This window comes from Cucurbita maxima, unplaced genomic scaffold, assembly GCF_002738345.1.
Source record: "Cucurbita maxima cultivar Rimu unplaced genomic scaffold, Cmax_1.0 Cma_Scf00066, whole genome shotgun sequence".
Lineage (NCBI taxonomy): Eukaryota > Viridiplantae > Streptophyta > Magnoliopsida > Cucurbitales > Cucurbitaceae > Cucurbita > Cucurbita maxima.
The window spans coordinates 660-12,051 of record NW_019272082.1 but is presented as its reverse complement, the minus strand read 5'-3'; positions in this window follow the sequence as shown (position 1 = coordinate 12,051).

Below are 11,392 nucleotides of genomic sequence, written 5' to 3'. Positions count from 1 at the left end.
AAGAACTCTGTTGACGTTTTTATGCACTCCGTTTCTTAGAAATAATATGATAAATCATCAAGCCTTATCATTCCTCACAAAATTATTGAAAAACGATGATCGTGACTCGGTTTTTTTAGCACGTACTTAAAATTTTCCAGATTTTGGTTTCCGAAGTAGGGTTCGATTTGAAGTACTCTGTTGACGGTTTTATGCACTCCGTTTCTTAGAAATAATATGATAAATTATCAAGCCTTATCATTCCTCACAAAACCTTCGAAAAACGACGATCGTGACTCGGTTTTTTTAGCACGTACTTCAAACTTCCACGATTTGGATTTTCCGAAGTAGGGTTCGATTTGAAGAACTCTGTTGACGTTTTTATGCACTTCGTTTCTTAGAAATAATATGANTTAGCACTTACTTCAAATTTCCCAGATTTGGGTTTCCGAAGTAGGGTTCGATTTGAAGAACTCTGTTGACGGTTTTATGCACTCCGTTTCTTAGAAATAAATTGATAAATCATCAAGCCTTATCATTCTTCACAAAACCTTCGAAAAACGACGATCGTGACTCGGTTTTTTTAGCACGTACTTCGAACTTCCACGATTTGGGTTTCCGAAGTAGGGTTCGATTTGAAGAACTCTGTTGACGTTTTTATGCACTCCGTTTCTTAGAAATAATATGATAAATCATCAAGCCTTATCATTCCTCACAAAACTTTCGAAAAACGACGATCGTGACTTGGTTTTTTCAGCACGTACTTAAAACTTCCGAGATTTAGGGTTCCGAAGTAGGGTTCGATTTGAAGAACTCTGTTGACGGTTCTTTGCACTCCGTTTCTTAGAAATAATATGATAAATCATCAAGCTTTATCATTCCTCACAAAACTTTCGAAAAACGATGATCGTGACTCGGTTTTTTTAGCACGTACTTCAAATTTCCCAGATTTGGGTTTCCGAAGTAGGGTTCGATTTGAAGAACTCTGTTGACGGTTTTATGCACTCCGTTTCTTAGAAATAATATGATAAATTATCAAGCCTTATCATTCCTCACAAAACCTTCGAAAAACGACGATCGTGACTCGGTTTTTTTAGCACGTACTTCAAATTTCCCAGATTTGGGTTTCCGAAATAGGGTTCGATTTGAAGTACTCTGTTGACGGTTTTATGCACTCCGTTTCTTAGAAATAATATGATAAATTATCAAGCCTTATCATTCCTCACAAAACCTTCGAAAAACGATGATCGTGACTCGGTTTTTTTAGCACGTACTTCAAATTTCCCAGATTTGGGTTTCCGAAGTAGGGTTCGATTTGAAGTACTCTGTTGACGGTTTTATGCACTCCGTTTCTTAGAAATAATGTGATAAATTATCAAGCCTTATCATTCCTCACAAAACCTTCGAAAAACGACGATCGTGACTCGGTTTTTTTAGCACGTACTTCAAACTTCCACGATTTGGATTTTCCAAAGTAGGGTTCGATTTGAAGAACTCTGTTGACGTTTTTATGCACTTCGTTTCTTAGAAATAATATGATAAATAATCAAGCCTTATCATTCCTCACAAAACTTTCGAAAAACGACGATCGTGACTCGGTTTTTTTAGAACTTACTTCAAATTTCCCAGATTTGGGGTTCCGAAGTAGGGTTCGATTTGAAGAACTCTGTTGACGTTTTTATGCACTCCGTTTCTTAGAAATAATATGATAAATCATCAAGCCTTATCATTCCTCACAAAACCTTCGAAAAACGTTGATCGTGACTCGGTTTTTTTAGCACGTACTTCAAATTACCCAAATTTGGGTTTCCGAAGTAGGGTTCGATTTGAAGAACTCTGTTGACGGTTTTATGCTCTCCGTTTCTTAGAAATAATATTCTAAATTATCAAGCCTTATCATTCCTCACAAAACCTTCGAAAAACGAAGATCGTGACTCGGTTTTTTTAGCACGTACGTCAAACTTCCACGATTTGGGTTTCCGAAGTAGGGTTCGATTTGAAGAACTCTGTTGACGGTTTTATGCACTCCGTTTCTTAGAAATAATATGATAAATCATCAAGCCTTATCATTCCTCACAAAACCTTCGAAAAACGACGATCGTGACTCGGTTTTTTTAGCACGTACGTCAAACTTCCACGATTTGGGTTTCCGAAGTAGGGTTCGATTTGAAGAACTCTGTTGACGTTTTTATGCACTCCGTTTCATAGAAATAATATGATATATCATCAAGCCTTATCATTCCTCAAAAAATTATTGAAAAACGATGATCGTGACTCGGTTTTTTTAGCACGTACTTCAAATTTCCCAGATTTGGGTTTCCGAAGTAGGGTTCGATTTGAAGTACTCTGTTGACGGTTTTATGCACTCCGTTTCTTAGAAATAATATGATAAATCATCAAGCCTTATCATTCCTCACAAAACCTTCAAAAAACGACGATCGTGACTCGGTTTTTTTAGCACGTAATTAAAACATCCCAGATTTGGCGTTCCGAAGTAGGGTTCGATTTGAAGAACTCTGTTGACGTTTTTATGCACTCCGTTTCTTAGAAATAATATGATAAATCATCAAGCCTTATCATTCCTCACAAAACCTTCGAAAAACGACGATCGTGACTCGGTTTTTTTAGCACGTCCTTCAAATTTCCCAGATTTGGGTCTTCCGAAGTAGGGTTCGATTTGAAGTACTCTGTTGACGATTTTATGCACTCCGTTTCTTAGAAATAATATGATAAATTATCAAGCCTTATCATTCCTCACAAAACCTTCGAAAAACGACGATCGTGACTCGGTTTTTTTAGCACGTCCTTCAAATTTCCCAGATTTGGGTCTTCCGAAGTAGGGTTCGATTTGAAGTACTCTGTTGACGATTTTATGCACTCCGTTTCTTAGAAATAATATGATAAATTATCAAGCCTTATCATTCCTCACAAAACCTTCGAAAAACGACGATCGTGACTCGGTTTTTTTAGCACGTCCTTCAAATTTCCCAGATTTGGGTCTTCCGAAGTAGGGTTCGATTTGAAGTACTCTGTTGACGATTTTATGCACTCCGTTTCTTAGAAATAATATGATAAATTATCAAGCCTTATCATTCCTCACAAAACCTTCGAAAAACGACGATCGTGACTCGGTTTTTTTAGCACGTCCTTCAAATTTCCCAGATTTGGGTCTTCCGAAGTAGGGTTCGATTTGAAGTACTCTGTTGACGATTTTATGCACTCCGTTTCTTAGAAATAATATGATAAATTATCAAGCCTTATCATTCCTCACAAAACCTTCGAAAAACGACGATCGTGACTCGGTTTTTTTAGCACGTCCTTCAAATTTCCCAGATTTGGGTCTTCCGAAGTAGGGTTCGATTTGAAGTACTCTGTTGACGATTTTATGCACTCCGTTTCTTAGAAATAATATGATAAATTATCAAGCCTTATCATTCCTCACAAAACCTTCGAAAAACGACGATCGTGACTCGGTTTTTTTAGCACGTCCTTCAAATTTCCCAGATTTGGGTCTTCCGAAGTAGGGTTCGATTTGAAGTACTCTGTTGACGATTTTATGCACTCCGTTTCTTAGAAATAATATGATAAATTATCAAGCCTTATCATTCCTCACAAAACCTTCGAAAAACGACGATCGTGACTCGGTTTTTTTAGCACGTCCTTCAAATTTCCCAGATTTGGGTCTTCCGAAGTAGGGTTCGATTTGAAGTACTCTGTTGACGATTTTATGCACTCCGTTTCTTAGAAATAATATGATAAATTATCAAGCCTTATCATTCCTCACAAAACCTTCGAAAAACGACGATCGTGACTCGGTTTTTTTAGCACGTCCTTCAAATTTCCCAGATTTGGGTCTTCCGAAGTAGGGTTCGATTTGAAGTACTCTGTTGACGATTTTATGCACTCCGTTTCTTAGAAATAATATTCTAAATTATCAAGCCTTATCATTCCTCACAAAACCTTCGAAAAACGAAGATCGTGACTCGGTTTTTTTAGCACGTCCTTCAAATTTCCCAGATTTGGGTCTTCCGAAGTAGGGTTCGATTTGAAGAACTCTGTTGACGTTTTTATGCACTCCGTTTCTTAGAAATAATATGATAAATCATCAAGCCTTATCATTCCTCACAAAACCTTCGAAAAACGTTGATCGTGACTCGGTTTTTTTAGCACGTACTTCAAATTTCCCAGATTTGGGTCTTCCGAAGTACGGTTCGATTTGAAGAACTCTGTTGACGTTTTTATGCACTCCGTTTCTTAGAAATAATATGATAAATCATCAAGCCTTATCATTCCTCACAAAACCTTCAAAAAACGACGATCGTGACTTGGTTTTTTTTGCACGTAATTAAAACTTCCCAGATTGGGGGTTCCGAAGTAGGGTTCGATTTGAAGAACTCTGTTGACGTTTTTATGCACTCCGTTTCTTAGAAATAATATGATAAATCATCAAGCCTTATCATTCCTCACAAAACCTTCGAAAAACGATGATCGTGACTCGGTTTTTTTAGCACGTACTTCAAATTTCCCAGATTTGGGTTTCCGAAGTAGGGTTCGATTTGAAGTACTCTGTTGACGGTTTTATGCACTCCGTTTCTTAGAAATAATATGATAAATTATCAAGCCTTATCATTCCTCACAAAACCTTCAAAAAACGACGATCGTGACTCGGTTTTTTTAGCACGTACTTCAAACTTCCACGGTTTGGATTTTCTGAAATAGGGTTCGATTTGAAGAACTCTATTGACGTTTTTATGCACTTCGTTTCTTAGAAATAATATGATAAATCATCAAGCCTTATCATTCCTCACAAAACTTTCGAAAAACGACGATCGTGACTCGGTTTTTTTAGCACGTACTTCAAATTTCCCAGATTTGGGTCTTCCGAAGTAGGGTTCGATTTGAAGAACTCTGTTGACGGTTTTATGCACTTCGTTTCTTAGAAATAATATGATAAATCATCAAGCCTTATCATTCCTCACAAAACTTTCGAAAAACGACTATCGTGACTCGGTTTTTTTAGCACGTACTTCAAATTTCCCAGATTTGGGTCTTCCGAAGTAGGGTTCGATTTGAAGTANCCTTCAAACTTCCCAGATTTGGGTTTCCGAAGTAGGGTTCGATTTGAAGAACTCTTTTACTGTTTTATGCACTCCGTTTCTTAGAAATAATATGATAAATTATCAAGCCTTATCATTCCTCACAAAACCTTCGAAAAACGACGATCGTGACTCGGTTTTTTTAGCACGTACTTCAAACTTCCACGATTTGGGTTTCCGAAGTAGGGTTCGATTTGAAGAACTCTGTTGATGTTTTTATGCACTTCGTTTCTTAGAAATAATATGATAAATCATCAAGCCTTATCATTCCTCACAAAACTTTCGAAAAACGACGATCGTGACTCGGTTTTTTTAGCACGTACTTCAAATTTCCCAGATTTGGGTCTTCCGAAGTACGGTTCGATTTGAAGAACTCTGTTGATGGTTTTATGCACTCCGTTTCTTAGAAATAATATGATAAATCATCAAGCCTTATCATTCCTCGTTGATGGTTTTATGCACTCCGTTTCTTAGAAATAATATGATAAATCATCAAGCCTTATCATTCCTCATAAAACTTTCGAAAAACGACGATCGTGACTCGGTTTTTTTAGCACGTACTTCAAACTTCGACGATTTGGGTTTCCGAAGTAGGGTTCGATTTGAAAAACTCTGTTGACGTTTTTATGCACTCCGTTTCTTAGAAATAATATGATAAATCATCAAGCCTTATCATTCCTCACAAAACCTTCAAAAAACGACGATCGTGACTCGGTTTTTTTAGCACGTAATTAAAACTTCCAAGATTTGGGGTTCCGAAGTAGGGTTCGATTTGAAGAACTCTGTTGACAGTTTTATGCACTCCGTTTCTTAGAAATAATATGATAAATCGTCAAGCCTTATCATTCCTCACAAAACTTTCGAAAAACGACGATCGTGACACGATTTTTTTAGCACGTACTTCAAACTTCCCAGATTTGGTTTCCGAAGGAGGGTTCGATTTGAAGAACTCTTTTACTGGTTGATGCACTTCGTTTCCTAGAAATAATACGATAAATCATCAAGCCTTATCATTCCTCACAAAACTTTCGAAAAACGACGATCGTGACTCGGTTTTTTTAGCACGTACTTCAAATTTCCCAGATTTGGGTCTTCCGAAGTACGGTTCGATTTGAAGAACTCTGTTGACGTTTTTATGCACTCCGTTTCTTAGAAATAATATGATAAATCATCAAGCCTTATCATTCCTCATAAAACTTTCGAAAAACGACGATCGTGACTCGGTTTTTTTAGCACGTACTTCAAATTACCCAAATTTGGGTTTACGAAGTAGGGTTCGATTTGAAGAACTCTGTTGACGTTTTTATGCACTCCGTTTCTTAGAAATAATATGATAAATCATCAAGCCTTATCATTCCTCACAAAACTTTTGAAAAACGACGATCGTGACTCGGTTTTTTTAGCACGTACTTCAAATTTCCCAGATTTGGGTCTTCCGAAGTAGGGTTCGATTTGAAGTACTCTGTTGACGATTTTATGCACTCCGTTTCTTAGAAATAATATGATAAATTATCAAGCCTTATCATTCCTCACAAAACTTTTGAAAAACGGCGATCGTGACTCGGTTTTTTTAGCACGTACTTCAAATTTCCCAGATTTGGGTTTCCGAAGTAGGGTTCGATTTGAAGTACTCTGTTGACGATTTTATGCACTCCGTTTCTTAGAAATAATATGATAAATCATCAAGCCTTATCATTCCTCACAAAACTTTCGAAAAACGACGATCGTGACTCGGTTTTTTTAGCACGTACTTCAAACTTCCAAGATTTGGGGTTCCGAAGTAGGGTTCGATTTGAAGAACTCTGTTGACGTTTTTATGCACTCCGTTTCTTAGAAATAATATTTTAAATCATCAAGCCTTATCATTCCTCACAAAACTTTCGAAAAACGACGATCGTGACTCGGTTTTTTTAGCACGTACTTCAAACTTCCACGATTTGGGTTTCCGAAGTAGGGTTCGATTTGAAGAACTCTGTTGACGTTTTTATGCACTCCGTTTCTTAGAAATAATATGATAAATCATCAAGCCTTATCATTCCTCACAAACCTTTCGAAAAACGACGATCGTGACTCAGTTTTTTTAGCACGTACTTCAAATTTCCCAGATTTGGGTCTTCCGAAGTAGGGTTCGATTTGAAGTACTCTGTTGACGATTTTATGCACTCCGTTTCTTAGAAATAATATGATAAATCATCAAGCCTTATCATTCCTCACAAAACTTTCGAAAAACGACGATCGTGACTCGGTTTTTTTAGCACGTACTTCAAACTTCCACGATTTGGGTTTCCGAAGTAGGGTTCGATTTGAAGAACTCTGTTGACGGTTTTATGCACTCCGTTTCTTAGAAATAATATGATAAATCATCAAGCCTTATCATTCCTCACAAAACTTTCGAAAAACGACGATCGTGACTCGGTTTTTTTAGCACGTACTTCAAACTTCCACGATTTGGGTTTCCGAAGTAGGGTTCGATTTGAAGAACTCTGTTGACGGTTTTATGCACTCCGTTTCTTAGAAATAATATGATAAATCATCAAGCCTTATCATTCCTCACAAAACTTTCGAAAAACGACGATCGTGACTCGGTTTTTTTAGCACGTACTTCAAACTTCCACGATTTGGGTTTCCGAAGTAGGGTTCGATTTGAAGAACACTGTTGACGGTTTTATGCACTCCGTTTCTTAGAAATAATATTATAAATCATCAAGCCTTATCATTCCTCACAAAACTTTCGAAAAACGACGATCGTGACTCGGTTTTTTTAGCACGTACTTCAAACTTCCACGATTTGGGTTTCCGAAGTAGGGTTCGATTTGAAGAACTCTGTTGACGGTTTTATGCACTCCGTTTCTTAGAAATAATATGATAAATCATCAAGCCTTATCATTCCTCACAAAACTTTCGAAAAACGACGATCGTGACTCGGTTTTTTTAGCACGTACTTCAAATTTTCTCAGATTTGGGTCTTCCGAAGTACGGTTCGATTTGAAGAACTCTGTTGATGTTTTTATGCACTCCGTTTCTTAGAAATAATATGATAAATCATCAAGCCTTATCATTCCTCACAAAACTTTCGAAAAACGACGATTGTGACACGGTTTTTTTAGCACGTACTTCAAACTTCCCAGATTTGTGTTTCCGAAGGAGGGTTCGATTTGAAGAACTCTTTTACTGTTTTATGCACTCCGTTTCTTAGAAATAATTTGATAAATCATCAAGCCTTATCATTCCTCACAAAACTTTCGAAAAACGTTTATCGTGACTCGGTTTTTTTAGCACATAATTCAAATTTCCACGATTTTGGTTTCCGAAGTAGGGTTCGATTTGAAGAACTCTATTGACGGTTTTATACACTCAGTTTCTTAGAAATAATATGATAAATCATCAAGCCTTATCATTCCTCATAAAACTTTCGAAAAACGTCGATCGTGACTCGGTTTTTTTAGCACGTACTTCAAATTTTCTCAGATTTGGGTCTTCCGAAGTACGGTTCGATTTGAAGAACTCTGTTGACGGTTTTATACACTCCGTTTCTTAGAAATAATATGATAAATAATCAAAACATATCATTCCTCACAAAACTTTCGGAAAACGACGATCGTGACTCGGTTTTTTTAGCACGTAGTTCAAACTTCCCAGATTTGTGTTTCCGAAGGAGGGTTCGATTTGAAGAACTCTTTTACTGTTTTATGCACTCCGTTTCATAGAAATAATATTCTAAATCATCAAGCCTTAGCATTCCTCACAAAACTTTTAAAAAACGACGATCGTGACTCGGTTTTTTTAGCACGTACTTCAAACTAGCCAGATTTGGGTTTCCGAAAGAGGGTTCGATTTGAAGAACTCTTTTACTGGTTTATGCACTCCGTTTCTTAAAAATAATATGATAAATCATCAAGCCTTATCATTCCTCACAAAACTTTCAAAAAACGACGATCGTGACTCGGTTTTTTTAGCACGTAGTTCAAACTTCCAAGATTTCGGTTTCCGAAGGAAGGTTCGATTTGAAGAACTCTTTTACTGTTTTATGCACTCCATTTCTCAGAAACAATATGATAAATCATCAAGCCTTATCATAAGTCACAAAACTTTCGAAAAACGTTTATCGTGACTCAGTTTTTTTAGCATGTAATTCAAATTTCCACGATTTGGGTTTCCGAAGTAGGGTTCGATTTGAAGAACTCTGTTGACGGTTTTATGCACTTAGTTTCTTAGAAATAATATGATAAATCACCAAGCCTTATCATTCCTCACAAAACTTTCGAAAAACGACGATCGTGACTCGATTTTTTTAGCACGTACTTCAAACTTCCCAGATTTGGGTTTCCGAAGTAGGGTTCGATTTGAAGAACTCTATTGACGGTTTTATGCACTTCGTTTCTTAGAAATAATATGATAAATCATCAAGCCTTATCATTCCTCAAGAAACTTTCGAAAAACGACGATCGTGACTCAGTTTTTTTAGCACATACTTCAAACTTCCGAGATTTGGGTTTCCGAAGGAGGGTTCGATTTGAAGAACTCATTTACTGTTTTATGGACTCCGTGTCATAGAAATTATATTCTAAATCATCAAGCCTTATCATTCCTCACAAAACTTTCGAAAAACAACGATCTTGACTCGGTTTTTTTAGCACGTACTTCACACTTCCCAGATTTGGGTTTCCGAAGGAGGGTTCGATTTGAAGAACTCTTTTACTGTTTTATGCACTCCGTTTCTTAGAAGTAATCTGATAAATCATCAAGCCTTATCATTCCTCACAAAACATTCGAAAAACGTTTATCGTGACTCGGTTTTTTTAGCACATAATTCAAATTTCCACGATTTGGGTTTCCGAAGTAGGGTTCGATTTGAAGAACTCTATTGACGGTTTTATACACTCAATTTCTTAGAAATAATATGATAAATGATCAAGCCTTATCATTCCTCACAAAACTTTCGAAAAACAACGATCGTGACTAGGTTTTTTTAGCATGTACTTCAAACTTCCCAGATTTCGGTTTCGAAGGAGGGTTCGATTTGAAGAACTCTTTTACTGTTTTATGCACTCCGTTTCTTAGAAATAATATGGTAAATCATCAAAACCTATCATTTCTCACAAAACTTTCGGAAAACGACGATCGTGACTCGAATTTTTTAGCACGTACTTCAAACTTCCCAGATTTGGGTTTCCGAAGGAGGGTTGGATTTGAAGAACTCTTTTACTGTTTCATGCACTCTGTTTCATAGAAATAATATTCTTAATCATCAAGCCTTATCATTCCTCACAAAACTTTCGAAAAACGACGATCGTGACTCGGTTTTTTTAGCACGTATTTCAAACTTCCCAGATTTGGGTTTCCGAAGGAGGGTTCGAATTGTAGAACTCTTTTACTGTTTTATGCACTCCGTTTCTTAGAAATAATATGTGAAATCATCAAGCCTTATCATTCCTCACAAAACTTTTGAAAAACGACGATCGTGACACGATTTTTTTAGCACGTACTTCAAACTTCCCAGATTTGGTTTCCGAAGGAGGGTTCGATTCGAAGAACTCTTTTACTGGTTGATGCACTTCGTTTCCTAGAAATAATATGATAAATCATCAAGCCTTATCATTCCTCACAAAACTTTCGAAAAACGACGATCGTGACTCGGTTTTTTTAGCACGTACTTCAAACTACCCAGATTTCGGTTTCCGAAGGAGGGTTCGATTTGAAGAACTCTTTTACTGTTTTATGCACTCCGTTTCTTAGAAATANAGATGACAAATCATCAAGCCTTATCATTCCTCACAAAACTTTCGAAAAACGACGATCGTGACTTGGTTTTTTCAGCACGTACTTAAAACTTCCGAGATTTAGGGTTACGAAGTAGGGTTCGATTTGAATAACTCTATTGACGGTTTTATGCACTCTGTTTCTTAGAAATAATATGATAAATCATCAAGCCTTATCATTCCTCACAAAACTTTCGAAAAACGACGATCGTGACTCGGTTTTTTTAGCACGTACTTCAAACTTCCACGATTTGGGTTTCCGAAGTAGGGTTCGATTTGAAGAACTCTGTTGACGGTTTTATGCACTCTGTTTCTTAGAAATAATATGATAAATCATCAAGCCTTATCATTCCTCACAAAACTTTCGAAAAACGACGATCGTGACTCGGTTTTTTTAGCACTTACTTCAAATTTCCCAGATTTGGGTTTCCGAAGAAGGGTTCGATTTGAAGAACTCTGTTGACGGCTTTATGCACTCCGTTTCTTTGAAATAATATGATAAATCATCAAGCCTTATCATTCCTCACAAAACCTTGAAAAAACGACGATCGTGACTCG